We start from the raw sequence: 12,834 nt of genomic DNA on the forward strand, positions 1-12,834 counted from the left end.
TATGCATTCTAGATTTAATAGTTCAAATTCAAAGTCCACAAGCTCACGCAGGTCAAGCTCAATATCAATGTGGCTCTCAAACTCTGTAAACCATTGTTTCTTATAATGTCAATCATACTTTAATGTAATTTCAAAACTCATTTGCTGGAATGGTGCACGCTCAGGTGCATTCAAATTCTTAACAACAACATTACTGCATATTAGCCCCACCGACAGAGATTTTAAACACATAGTTGAATAAAACAGCGCAAGGAATATGACCATGGGCTTTAGCTTTAACAGTCAATAATCAACTATATTAAGTGGTAGTGAACTCCATTAAAAGTCAAATGAAAAAAACGTTTGGGTGTTAGTATGTATGTTACCCAATGCTAACTAGATCTTTTTGTCAGGTCTATGTTTAAAATGCAAGTCTTATGTTATTGTGGAATCAGCGATGCATGTTCAGCATAATACAGGAACTTCGAAAATCTTTGATTTGGCCATGGCCAGAAAATCAAACGTTGGATAGAGATGAGTCCTTTTGAAAGTTACACTGGACAATACAAGGCATCAGATGATATTCAGCAAGTTGCCCTGTTAATCTAAGGTTTTGAATTTTCTTAGTAATGTACAGTTTATGATTCCTACTACAGTCTATATTAAAGACATTGTGGAAACGGTTACGAGTGGCCTAGTTCTATAGGTTTTGCAACTGCTTTACTGCAGGTGCTAACTACAATGGACCTCTGAGAGGAATGAAACTATTCGAATGATTGTTTTCATTTATTGACATGGATATGTAATTGTCACCGAGCTGTTCTTCCATTGGCCGCATTAAGCTCAACTACATGGAGACACTCACAATCAGAAGAGTAAGAGAATGCCTCAGTGTGAACTTTGGATCATTTTTTTATTATCGTGTTTTGTTCTCATAAATTGGATTTCTTTGAGGCTAACGTTAACTTCACGATGAGCCTTACCTTCATGATGGGACAATATTACTTAATATTTATCGATTCTAACTGATATAACCAAGCTAAATGGGCATGGCAAAGACCCTTACTCATTACCTCTAACAATATCTTATTGTTAGATTAGAAAAGAAATTGCCATTGGCAACCACTATCACCTGCCACATTTCTATGTGCGTAAATGTACATGGCTAATTATTATTGCCTAAGTGATTCGAAAGCATGGACATTTGCAAACCTGTCATGGTTTGATACAAACATAGATTATTATATGATAATACGATATGTTTGTGAAGTCCAGCTCGACATGTTCGGATCGTTTCTGATAAATATGTATCTTACAAGATTAAGTTACTTCTAATTCGTCATATATCACATCTTGCTACAGGATTGGTGATTTTCAAGATTTGAAATTTGATAAGCCAGAAATATGTGTTTTGGCATAGTAAGACAATGTTGTGTGCTTATTTGTTTTGTATGCTGTCCTACAATTTAATTACTCGATGAGCAGCAGGGAGAGCGAACAACCTCTAATTGGTTCACCTGTAGTTTCGCAAATTAAGACTTCTGGGGGATCGCAAATATCGTTTTAAAAAATGCGATACTCGGCGTAAGACAACTCCATCGATGACAAATTGGCTTACCTGTTATCGCTGATGGTTTTTTCTTCGATGCAACTTAAGAAAATACGCGACAGTGTCGGTGACGCGTTGAGAGCGTCGCCCTCCCTGTTGCTATGAATTAAAAATTCCTATACTAAATAATAGTACACTCGGAATTGTACACAACTAGACTAGCTAGAGAGCGAGAAGAAGCACTTAAAAATATATCCATGTAAAAGAGGATTTAAAAAAAAAATGTGCAATCGCGACAGGAAGCACAAGTTGAGTACGCAGCGAAAACGGAACAGTTGTTTAAACCTATTACCGCGGTTACTTGAGATGTTTTAACTGCTATCAGGGGACCTAAAAAGGAACCAGATGAGAAACAAGAAAGTCTTATTAGGTATTAAAAGAATCTGCTGAAAAATGGCTGCGGTGCAGCCTCAAGCTGAAAGTGCTGTTGGAGAACCCAAAAAGAAAAAAGGGGAGTTGATTTCAGGGAGAAATTTACTGAAGCGGTTCTAAATTAAATTCAGACACATAAGACAAAAATCCGCCGAGAAATAACCAAATTTAATGAGTTTGCTGCCTAAAGATTTATACCAGAGGTGATTTTTTAAAACCTGAATATGTTAAAAAAGTAGCAGGTAAAAAAACTTAGACTGATTGGTTGTATAAAATAAATCGAGGTGATGATCAAATAGACAGTGACAATACTGATTATACAATTTATTAGCAGGGGATAGCGGATTATAATAGGAATCAAGAAGAACGACAAGAAGAAGAAAGATAACAAAGGCTAAAAGAAGTAGAAACGAAACTAGAACATCGACGAATATCGCTGGCAGAAAAGAAGGAATATCAACGAAAAGTACGAGAACAAAAGAAGAAAAAAAAGGAACAGAAAAAAGGAAGAGAAAAAAAAAGAATCTGATCTTATTGTTCCGCATCGTGAGATTTCTCCTACACCTGAAGAAGAAGATGATTCTCCTTTATATCTTTTGATGTCACAGCAGCAAACAGAGCAAGAACAATTCTGGGCCGGATTACCATCGAATCCCGAGGAGGCGTGTAACAAACTTTCCATAAGAAATCTTCTAGGAATTTTAAAACCGCGTTTAATCAATATTGCTGCGAGATATAATTATGAGCTTTATTTAAAACCTGAGTATCTTAGAAAAGTAACACGTTAGCAGTGGCTTGCTGCAGTATATTTCACTGCTAATAAATTATCATCTGTTGACCCAACTGATTCCAGATACTTGAAATTTATGAAAAACGTCGAAGAAGAACGACAACGATATAAAAAAACCACCCGGTGCTACTGGCAGTGGATTGGGAGGTATTTCCTTCTCTGATAATATGTTTAATTACGTTTCGCGGTTAGAAGTACTCATAGGAGGAAAACGAGCTGGAAATAACTCACCAGAAATAATTAATGAAGCAGCTGATATTTGTCGGCGATTGTTTCAAGGTGGTGTCATGGATGCTGATATTTACCGAGAACTCGTTGATGAACTCGTTCATGATTACAGCGATTAAACAATAGAAAATAGCATAACATGGTCATATATAACAGACACACACCTGTGCAGATCAGAGCAGTAACCTCACGGTTACCAATCTACAGAGCAGCTTACGGAGGCGGACTTGCTGATGATGTGACTCAAAAATTATTTGCAGGGTTTAGCACCAAAATGTGGTCCTCTTGCAAAACAATTATCGATGAAAGCCATTAGTGTAGTTGCCGAAAAAGCTCATGGTGCAATTGTTAGTGCTGCTGGTAAGGCGCTCTCTGCGATCAAAGAAGGACTAACGCGATTAATAAGACGATAATCAGCACCGGTGAAATTGCCGAGTACCGAAAGTACGCCCGCTGATGTCAGTAAGGTAATAAATCAAGCTGCAAATCAGAACCTATCAGCGTTAATAAACCAGGAATCTGACGCACAAACAAATATAAAAGCAAATTTGATAGCAGGAAGTGGACTTCGTGTTCGACCATACACGTAATAGTATAAAATGTTCAAACGCATATCTGACCCAGCATTTAATATAGATGAGCCGGTCGAGCGAGATAACTCAGTGCGTGATTATCAATTTTATTCCTATGATGCAGAAGAACCAAATCAGCGAGGGCGTATCGAACTTCAAGTTCATGATGCAAGTAGATATTTTCTACCTCATGAGGCTTTCATTGAAGTAGAGGGTGAACTTACATTGGCGAGTGGTGTTAACTACGGCGCCAATGATCGAGTTGGTTTTGTAAACAACGGGATCATGTCATTATTCAGCAGCACCACTTACATGATTGATGGAAAAAAATATCGAATCGATTCAAAGTGATGTTGATATTGCAACAACAATAATTGGTCTAGCAAGATACTCTGACGACTTTATAAGATCGGCTGGTCCATCAATGATGTTTGCTAAAGATATTACCGACAACGCTGACCATATTCAGTATGTTATAGGAACGCCAAAAAAAAACGTCTCACGCTGTTCAAGACGCGGATATGGGGCTGGTGGTTATGGGCTCTAACCCCCAACAAAATCTAGGATTTGCAACTCGCCGAGCAATCTTGTTAGGAAACCGTAGAAATGTTTCGTGTGCGATTCCACTAACATATCTTTTGGATTTTGCAGGGATATTAGAAGGGTTATCTTAGGAGTAAAACACACAATCGTGCTTTACAGAAAATAAAGTGATAATGATGCGATCTGGCGAGGAGCTGGTATTCTTGATGATGATGCTGCTGCTGATGCTGCTCTTGCTGGCAAAGTAAAGATAACAAAACTTTCACTGTGGATTTCGGTATTAACTCCATCGATTACGGAAGAACCGCGATTACTTTCTTTTATGGATCAAGGTGGTAAATCATTGTTATCTTGGTTAACAGTGACCACATATACAGCTCAAATTTCTCCGCGGGTTTGTTTACTTGGCATATAGCATCACAACAATGTATTTCTGCGCTAAGACATATTGTTATTGCGCTGCAAGGTAAAAGTCGGGAAAATAACCAAAAACGATCTCATATGATATTTGACAAACTTGATGTTACTGATGTCTCGTTGAGAATAAACGGGCAACAAGAACCATCTGAAGATATACCAATAACTTTTACACAAAGTCATGTAGCGCGTGCTTATCATCGTTGGCTGACGTTCTTGGCGCGTAATGCAAATATAGATACTGGGACACAAATATCACAGTCTGATTTTATAAATCTGTATCCGATTTATTTCTTCCCGTTGGAGCATCTCGATTTATCCAAGCAGTCCGTCGTCGATATTTACTTTCGAGCTCATGTCAGCGCTCTGCCAACAATCGCGGCTGGTCCACCAGTTGTTTATGATCCCTGTAAAGCAATTGCTGTTATACTCAGTGATTAAACAATGTTGCTTGAACGTATTAGTCGCCGAATGAGAATCATTGATGCACCAGTGGAAAACATGCAGTTCTCAAAGACAATTAGATCAATCGCGTTTATTATAAAATGTCATATAGTCACGTTAATGTTACTTTGACTTCTAGTCAGATACAAAAATTACAATCGAAAAACACAAAAGTATGTGGGGCAACGATAACACTAAAAATTGATCAAATTGTTAATGGTGGTCCAACCAAGTTATCGTTGACTAAAACCCAGCTAAAACATTTCAATAAAGCAAAGCAAGCAAAAACCGGAGTTCAATTTGATTTCGCTCCAAACGCTATCAAGGATATGGTTAAAACCGGTGGTATATTTCCTCTTCTCGCAGCAATACCAGCGCTGTTGCTGCTGCTGCCCCAGCTGTCGCAAAAGCAGCCGCGGTTGGAAGCTGTTGGAACAGCTGCCGGAATGGCATTAAAGAAAGCAACTGGAAAAGGATACAAAAAAGGACGGGGTCTAAGACTTCCAGGAACTCCGCCTTCATGGTACCCAAAACGGTTTTGAAAATGCGAAGTATTTCACCGATGTCAAATTTTGACTTGCTCGATGCTGCCTAACAATTAAATATAAAACATTCAAAGGTGTTTTACGCGAGATCAATTACCACAACAACCGAATAATCTAGATATCGGAATTATTAATCTCGATAACAGTGATGGTCCAGGAACTCACTGGGCTGCTTACGCGATCAATCCAAGTGGAATTATCTATTTCGATTCGTATGGGTTAGCACCGCCATTCGAATTTCTCAAATACGCACGTACAGTACGAAGTACTCCAGTGCAAAGCACTCCAATCTGGCATTCAACGCTACCAACATAAACATTGATCGATCATCCGATATGTGGTCGTGAAGTATTAAATGTGCTTGACGCGATATCAAAATCAACCAAACCGCCTCATAAGTCGTGCACGAGTATAAGGCGGGTCCATTTAAACAATCCTTAAGAGAATAATGGTATATATTTACGGAAGATCTCTCATCGAAGCAAAGATATAAAAAGGCGGTGATGTAGATTTATCAAAATATGCGACCAAAGATGAAATCTATAATCTTTTATCGTTATCCGGGATAGACCCAGATGAAGTTGTTATTTTTTCAGGACCCATACGGAAAGCTAAAAACCAGTAAAATCAAATTAAAAGGACATAATTATCAAGGTTCTTGGAGCTGTCCCGGATAACATTCCCGTGTTTAATGACAGTTGAAAAATCAGGGATTCAAGTGTATCGCTCACAACCATCAGAGACGAGATAAAAAAAGTTGTAGCGAATCGCTTAAAAAATACCGGTGACACAATGACATGTGAACTCAGCATGAGCGGAAATAAAATAGTTGTTTTTAAAGATCCAACATCCGACGAAGACGCTGCAACGAAAAAGTATAATGACGTTAACTATAGCGCCGTAGATAATAAATTATCCACGTTGCGGGCTGAACATGACGTTCACGTAAGCGCGTTTTCAAGACTTCGTAGAAACTTTCAAAAAATTAATGAAATCACAGAAGGATTCTTCGGCACTCCGCTCACCGTTAACATAAATCTTTCTGATATCAAAACCAGCTTTGACACGATCAAACAAACACAGCAAGATATCAAAACCAATATTGACACGATCGATAAAACACAGAAGGATATCGTAAGTGGGATTCCTGATATCGTTAACAAAACCAATTTGATCAACATTCCACCTGGAGTTACCCCCGGGCATTTTACCAACGTCATATACATATTATCATCTGGATTTGCAACATGGTCCTAACAAAATAAAACTACCAAATATACCGCAACAGTTACTGATGTGTATAGACTGTCTGTGTTCAGTGCTGCTCGATTTGAGATTTTCACAAATTATCCTGGCGACGACATTCCATCGACAGCTTTCCGGGGTTGTGACTATAATAATAAATAGCGGAACCGAAGAAGAATTTATACTGGAAGCAGCCGATAAGAAATTAGAAGCAACATCTTACTGGTGTTGTTTGGAATTTGTAGCTGTAACACCTCAGTTGTTTACTGCGTAAGATAATAAATGACCCCCTTGACGAAGCATCAACGGCAACATTAAATGGGCAACAATATAGTTAGGATCAAGTGCGCGAATGGCAATCAGAGTTTAAAAACCCTCATCGACAAATACAACCTAAAAGTAAAAAAATATAAACGATGAGCAGTCATTCTGGACGCGTTAGTATACTCGGTATCCGCATCCACTGATGTAGTATTATCAACACTAACAGCAGTAACAATTGTAGTAACAATCGTCTCGTCATCAACTGCCATCGAAGGGTTTTTTAATTTAATCGCGAAAAAAATATCCTCGTGTACGAGCACAAAGTTGCACGATTACGTCATACACCTAAACACAACCACGTCCGCATACTCAAAAATTATCGTCGTTGATATCACCAAGCATCGTTGATACAAGAATATCATATTCCGAATTCGCTCTGATGGTTAATATATTCGCTATTTAAAAACAACCAAGATAGATAATGACAGAATTACTTCATCGAGCTCTGCTCGACATAGTCGAAAATACAAGCCCAAGAGAATTTCAATGATAACGGTAAGTTCGACTAACCCTGAATTTAGCATCTATTTTCCAACTCTGATTCCCGTAAAAGAAATCGCACTAGCACAATTACAAGTATACCACAGTTGGCCCAATATCAGATCAAAATCGTTCGGTGGATTACCAGCGAATACTTTGTTTGTGTTTGCACATAAAAATATACCCGATGGCACTCCCGTCTGGAACGTCATAGGGATACCAACCGGGTTTTATCAAATCGAAGAAATCAATGAGTAATTACAACGGCGAATAAAAAATATCACACGAAAAGAATCCAAGATAGCAATAACTGTCCATGAACCAACCCTGTCATCTGCGATTGAAATAACCACCCCAGACTACTCTGTGGATATACATCAGAGTTCCATCAGAACAGTGTTAGGATTGATTGAAATACCACCACCAACACCACCGATACCATCAGAACTGAAAAAATCTGATTATGTCACGGACAGTAAGTCATGCCATGGTTTTCAACCATGATGCGAGGTTTTTTACATTCTTTACAACTGGGAACGTTAGGTAGAATATTTGAACTTCGCGGTTCTGGTTTTTAATGATTCTTTGCTTATGAACACGATAGACAGGGAAGAAAACAATATACCAATATTGACCTGAATGTGATCGATCGATACTTTATTGTTGCTGATCAGGATCATCAAACACAACGGCGGCGACTACTCTAAAGTTTTCAGGAGTATCTTTTCGATATAACAAGTTCACGCAGCGAAATCATCAAATTGAGATATTAAATCCAATTGTATTCGATGTGGAATATTCTAACCAGCGATAATTGAGGCGATAATCGATCATGTTGACAGCGATAAAAATAATTCCAAACGACAATTTTTAACTATATATGGAACAACAGAAGCAGATCTGCCGAATTTTAAATTTCTCGGGTATAATGCAGACGAACAAAACAAATCCGTTACTGATCTCATTGATGAGTTCTTTCCTTACATGCTCGCTGCGTGGAGAAAAACACTGCCACCGGCAACTATTCTCCGGCACAACAATGACTCGGAAGGGACAGGCCGACATGTGTCCCCGGAAATCGTAAATATAACCCCTGTGGTCGCTGTCAGTCTTGTGTGCGATGTAATCGATGGCAGCTACAGCACAGACACAACAGTATAAAATCAAGCCCAGCAAGGATTTGTTCCTTATTCATTCACTTCGAAAGACACCACTGGATATCTGATTGTGCAAGAGCCGATCAATCAGGTTTATCTGCAATGTTATAATCCACTGTTATCAACAATAAATTTCAAACTAACAGACCAATCTAACCACCTTCTGGATTTAAGAAATGAAACTCTACCTATTAATCTACTTGTGAAATCATAAATATTTTGTCTTAAGACTTTCATCCTAAGGATTTCCATCGTAAAGATTTTCAATCTTCAAGATCTCACTCAGAAACAAAAAAAATCCTGAGAGTCAGGGTGTTTTACTATCGTTCAGAATTATAAGAAATTAATTGTTTACTGAAAAAATGTCAAATTTCTCAATTCCGAAGGGTAATATGCCTGACAGAATCATGAAAATCGTGCGATTCGCTAATTCTGCAAGGTTAATATGCTTTCAAAATCATGAAAATCGTCTGATTTGCTAATTCGGAAGGGCAATTACCCAGTCAGAATCATGAAAAATCAGTATTTTCATCGAAAAATAAAATTTCTTATTATAAAAAAAAACTTTGATGATGTTGATTATGTGACAGGGATTTTTTTAGTGAAAAATCGTCCGATTTGCTAATTCTGCAGGGTAATATGCCTTTCAAAATCATGAAAATCGTCCGATTTGCTAATTCTGAAAAATTATATGCCTGACAGAATCAGTAAAAAAATATACCTGTGAAGAATTTTATTCCTGACAGACCCTGATTTCTAATTAAATCAAACGTGTGTTATATATGTACCAGCACGTGAAAGTTTTTTATACACGACAAGCAAGCACTTGAAAACTACATCAAAGAGGTGTTTACGCAGTCCCCCATCAAAACAGTTGATATAGTTATTGATATATTCCGTAATGAAGACTTTTTATTAACGCAGGAACAGTTAGATGAACTGCGGAAAAAAACGTATCTGTGTGATCACATGTGACAGAGATCAGATTTTAAATTACGCGCATTCCTGCATTACATTTAGTCAACTTAAGGAAATATTATTTAACCCTGCAGATCCAGATCCAGATGCAGATGATAAAAGTGAAAATAACTTATCAGATTGATTAATGCATTCAGATTGATATGGGTAAAAAAAGTGGGTAAATTTGTTTTTTCTTCTGTCAGTGCGAGACCGACATTCTACTTTCGATTTCTTTTCCACGTACCTGACATCATTTCCCAGTCATTTCATCCTTGATTTTATCAAAGGGGTTTAACTCACGATCTGATATAATTTTTCTCAACTGTCTTGCATGCGTATTAATTAACTTCCTGGCTTTGAATTCTTCGGATAATGCAAGGTAGAGGGGGACATATTCATCTAGTTGCTATTCTTGTATTGTAGCTAGTGATTTATACAGTTCTGCCTGCATTCTCTTTATTAATTTATACTGAGGGGGTAAAATATACCGACCTTCCAATTTAGCCTCATATAGTGCATCAAAATTAGACATGATTTTTTCAGGATTTAATTTTGTTTTCTTCTAATTTTTTAATAGCAACAATTACTTGATTGATATTTTCGTAGTTCATATTTATATAATTATATATTTAAAAGAAAAAATAAACAGTTGTCTTGATGAGTGGTTAGCAATCATGGGTCTTGCACTGGCCTGTGTGTCTCCACAAAGGTCTTTTCAGACTTTTTGTCCCAATATTTTATCTCAGAGACTTTTGTCTTACAGATCGTTTCTTGTCGATTATCGGCATTCTTCGTGACCGTTTCTTTTTGGCCGCATTCTTTCGGAGTGTTTTGTCTTTGTGGGACCCATGTGACATGCGGAGCTTTCTGCATCCAAGGCAACTGTTTATTTTTGTGGGGCGTATTCACAAACATACCTCCAGCGAATTCTCTAAGCGAAAGCGAGGCGAAATGTTAGAGTATTCAGAAGGCTGTCTGTTCATGTACATACCCCTTGAATTAAATCCCAGGGGTGATAAAACGTCACCCCCACGATTTAATGTGGAGGAGGATATGTACATGAGGGGCCTTTGCTGGGGCCCCCCACTTATAAAAAGCCATTATTATCGGCACCGTCGACACTATGTTCGTTACGAGATTCGATCTGAAGGCAGCGATAAGTCAGGGACGAGAGTCGGCTGAACTAACTACTACACTACAGTCACATCTGAGAATGTAAGATTTAAAAAACATCATATACGTAACTATTGACAGAGCTGGCAGCTGAATTCTAAATTGCTGAAGTTCTGAATTCGATTTTAAGTTCTGAACTAGATTTTAAGTTCTGAATTATATTTTGTGAAAATAACATTTACCTGTACTGACACTTGTTGATTTTATCAAATGCGGACACGTTAATGCAAAAATAGACTGCTGATAGTGTGTATACGATAAGACGGTTACCTTTGGCTATGAAAAACTGTATACAGTTCTGCCCGCCGCTGGACAATGTATATTACCTTTACAGGTACTGATATTATGTTGTGTAATCTCCTTGATGAAACATTTACCTGGACTGACAATCAAACGCAGGTGAAAATAAACTGCTGCTAGTATGTATACAATAAGACGGTTGCAATTGGTTGTAAAAAATAAATTGTAGTTCTGCCCGCAGCTGGAAAATGTATTTAAAGGTAATGACCTTGACTCGCCAAGGTGATAACTGCATCATTGACTTCCACACAGCCGCTGCAGAGTTATTTCCGTTATCTGCATCTACATAACGAAATGAAATCCAGCTATTAAATTTATATGAAAACGTTGATTTGATTCTATTTTCTGCAACAAATTGGAGTGAATGCGACTGAATACCGAAATACTTGCTAGCTGCATACGTTGACTTAAATATATTTTTTTTCACCGGTGCTTATTTTGAGAGATTTGACAACTTACCTTGTAACACTCTTAAATTTACCATTACCCCCTAGTGCAGAATTTTAGCTCTGTTAAATGGCTTGTAGGTTAGATAAATTATAGCTAAATGTATTATTATCTATATGATCGATCACAAAATCATCTTCGATCACTCCATTAAATACCTCAAACACAAAACGATGACAGAGGTATCTTTTCTTCCCAGCGGTAAATCTAAGATATTTAGAATTATCAACAAAACCAACTAGCTCTTTCAACCTGCAATGTCTAATTTCACCATTACGTGACGCTTCGTAATTCTTGATGATAGGGTGTCGGACAAATTATTGGGTCATTTTATAAAACAATGTCATTTGGTCTAATTTATAATTTGTCTGAAACCTAGTTATATAATCGCGCTCACATTTCAATGTATCATTTTTATTTTGTTTGTTATAATATCGCTTAAGTTCACGGTATATTTTTCCCCCGCAACCCGTGCATAACTGTGTTTTAACCCTGACTCCAATACCACATTGCAGACACGGTACTGGTCCTGAACCTCCCCTTCGGATGTTTTGGGAATGTTCCCCGCAAATTCTTTTCTGCAGGATTTTTTACCGACAGTTATAGATCCTACTTTTGAGCCACTTGCATTGATTCATTATATACAAAATATAATATGGAGGAGTTTGAGAGATTATATGCAATCAAGCCCCGGAAAACTTCATGATTTGATCTTGACAGACTAACCCCTGATTCGCGAAGGCGAGCCCTGACTGATCTGTTTGATAATATCAGAGATGCCAAAAAAGAATTTCGTAATGATGGAGTATCTCACGTGTGGTCTACATTCAAAATTATACGCAACGTTGACATTGATGCTATAATGAACGATACACGAGCGAAAACAATTATCGATTACCTCAGTCAGAAATGCCATTTCAGAATAAGTTGAATGTGCAGGCAGATTCCGGTACGTGGATTATCCGTGACAAACGTGACCCTGTCCATGCTAATGGAAAAACCGCTCTGTTAAGTAAAGATTCCAAACCAGGAATGCTGACTGGGATCGACAGACCATATTACGCTCCAGCGTAGCCTGTAACAACTAAATGATAGACACAACATTAATGATCTTACCCCGATGAGATTTTCAAAGCTGAATTGTGTAGCCGAGCGAGTAATAGAACATTTTAAAAATGCGAAGCGTGGAAACGGTTTAACTGATCTGCGACGTGAAAATATAAACAAATGGGCTGGATCGATTAAGGAT

Source organism: Sinohyriopsis cumingii, unplaced genomic scaffold (genome assembly GCF_028554795.1).
Source record: "Sinohyriopsis cumingii isolate HCF-2022 unplaced genomic scaffold, ASM2855479v2 utg002080l, whole genome shotgun sequence".
NCBI lineage: Eukaryota > Metazoa > Mollusca > Bivalvia > Unionida > Unionidae > Sinohyriopsis > Sinohyriopsis cumingii.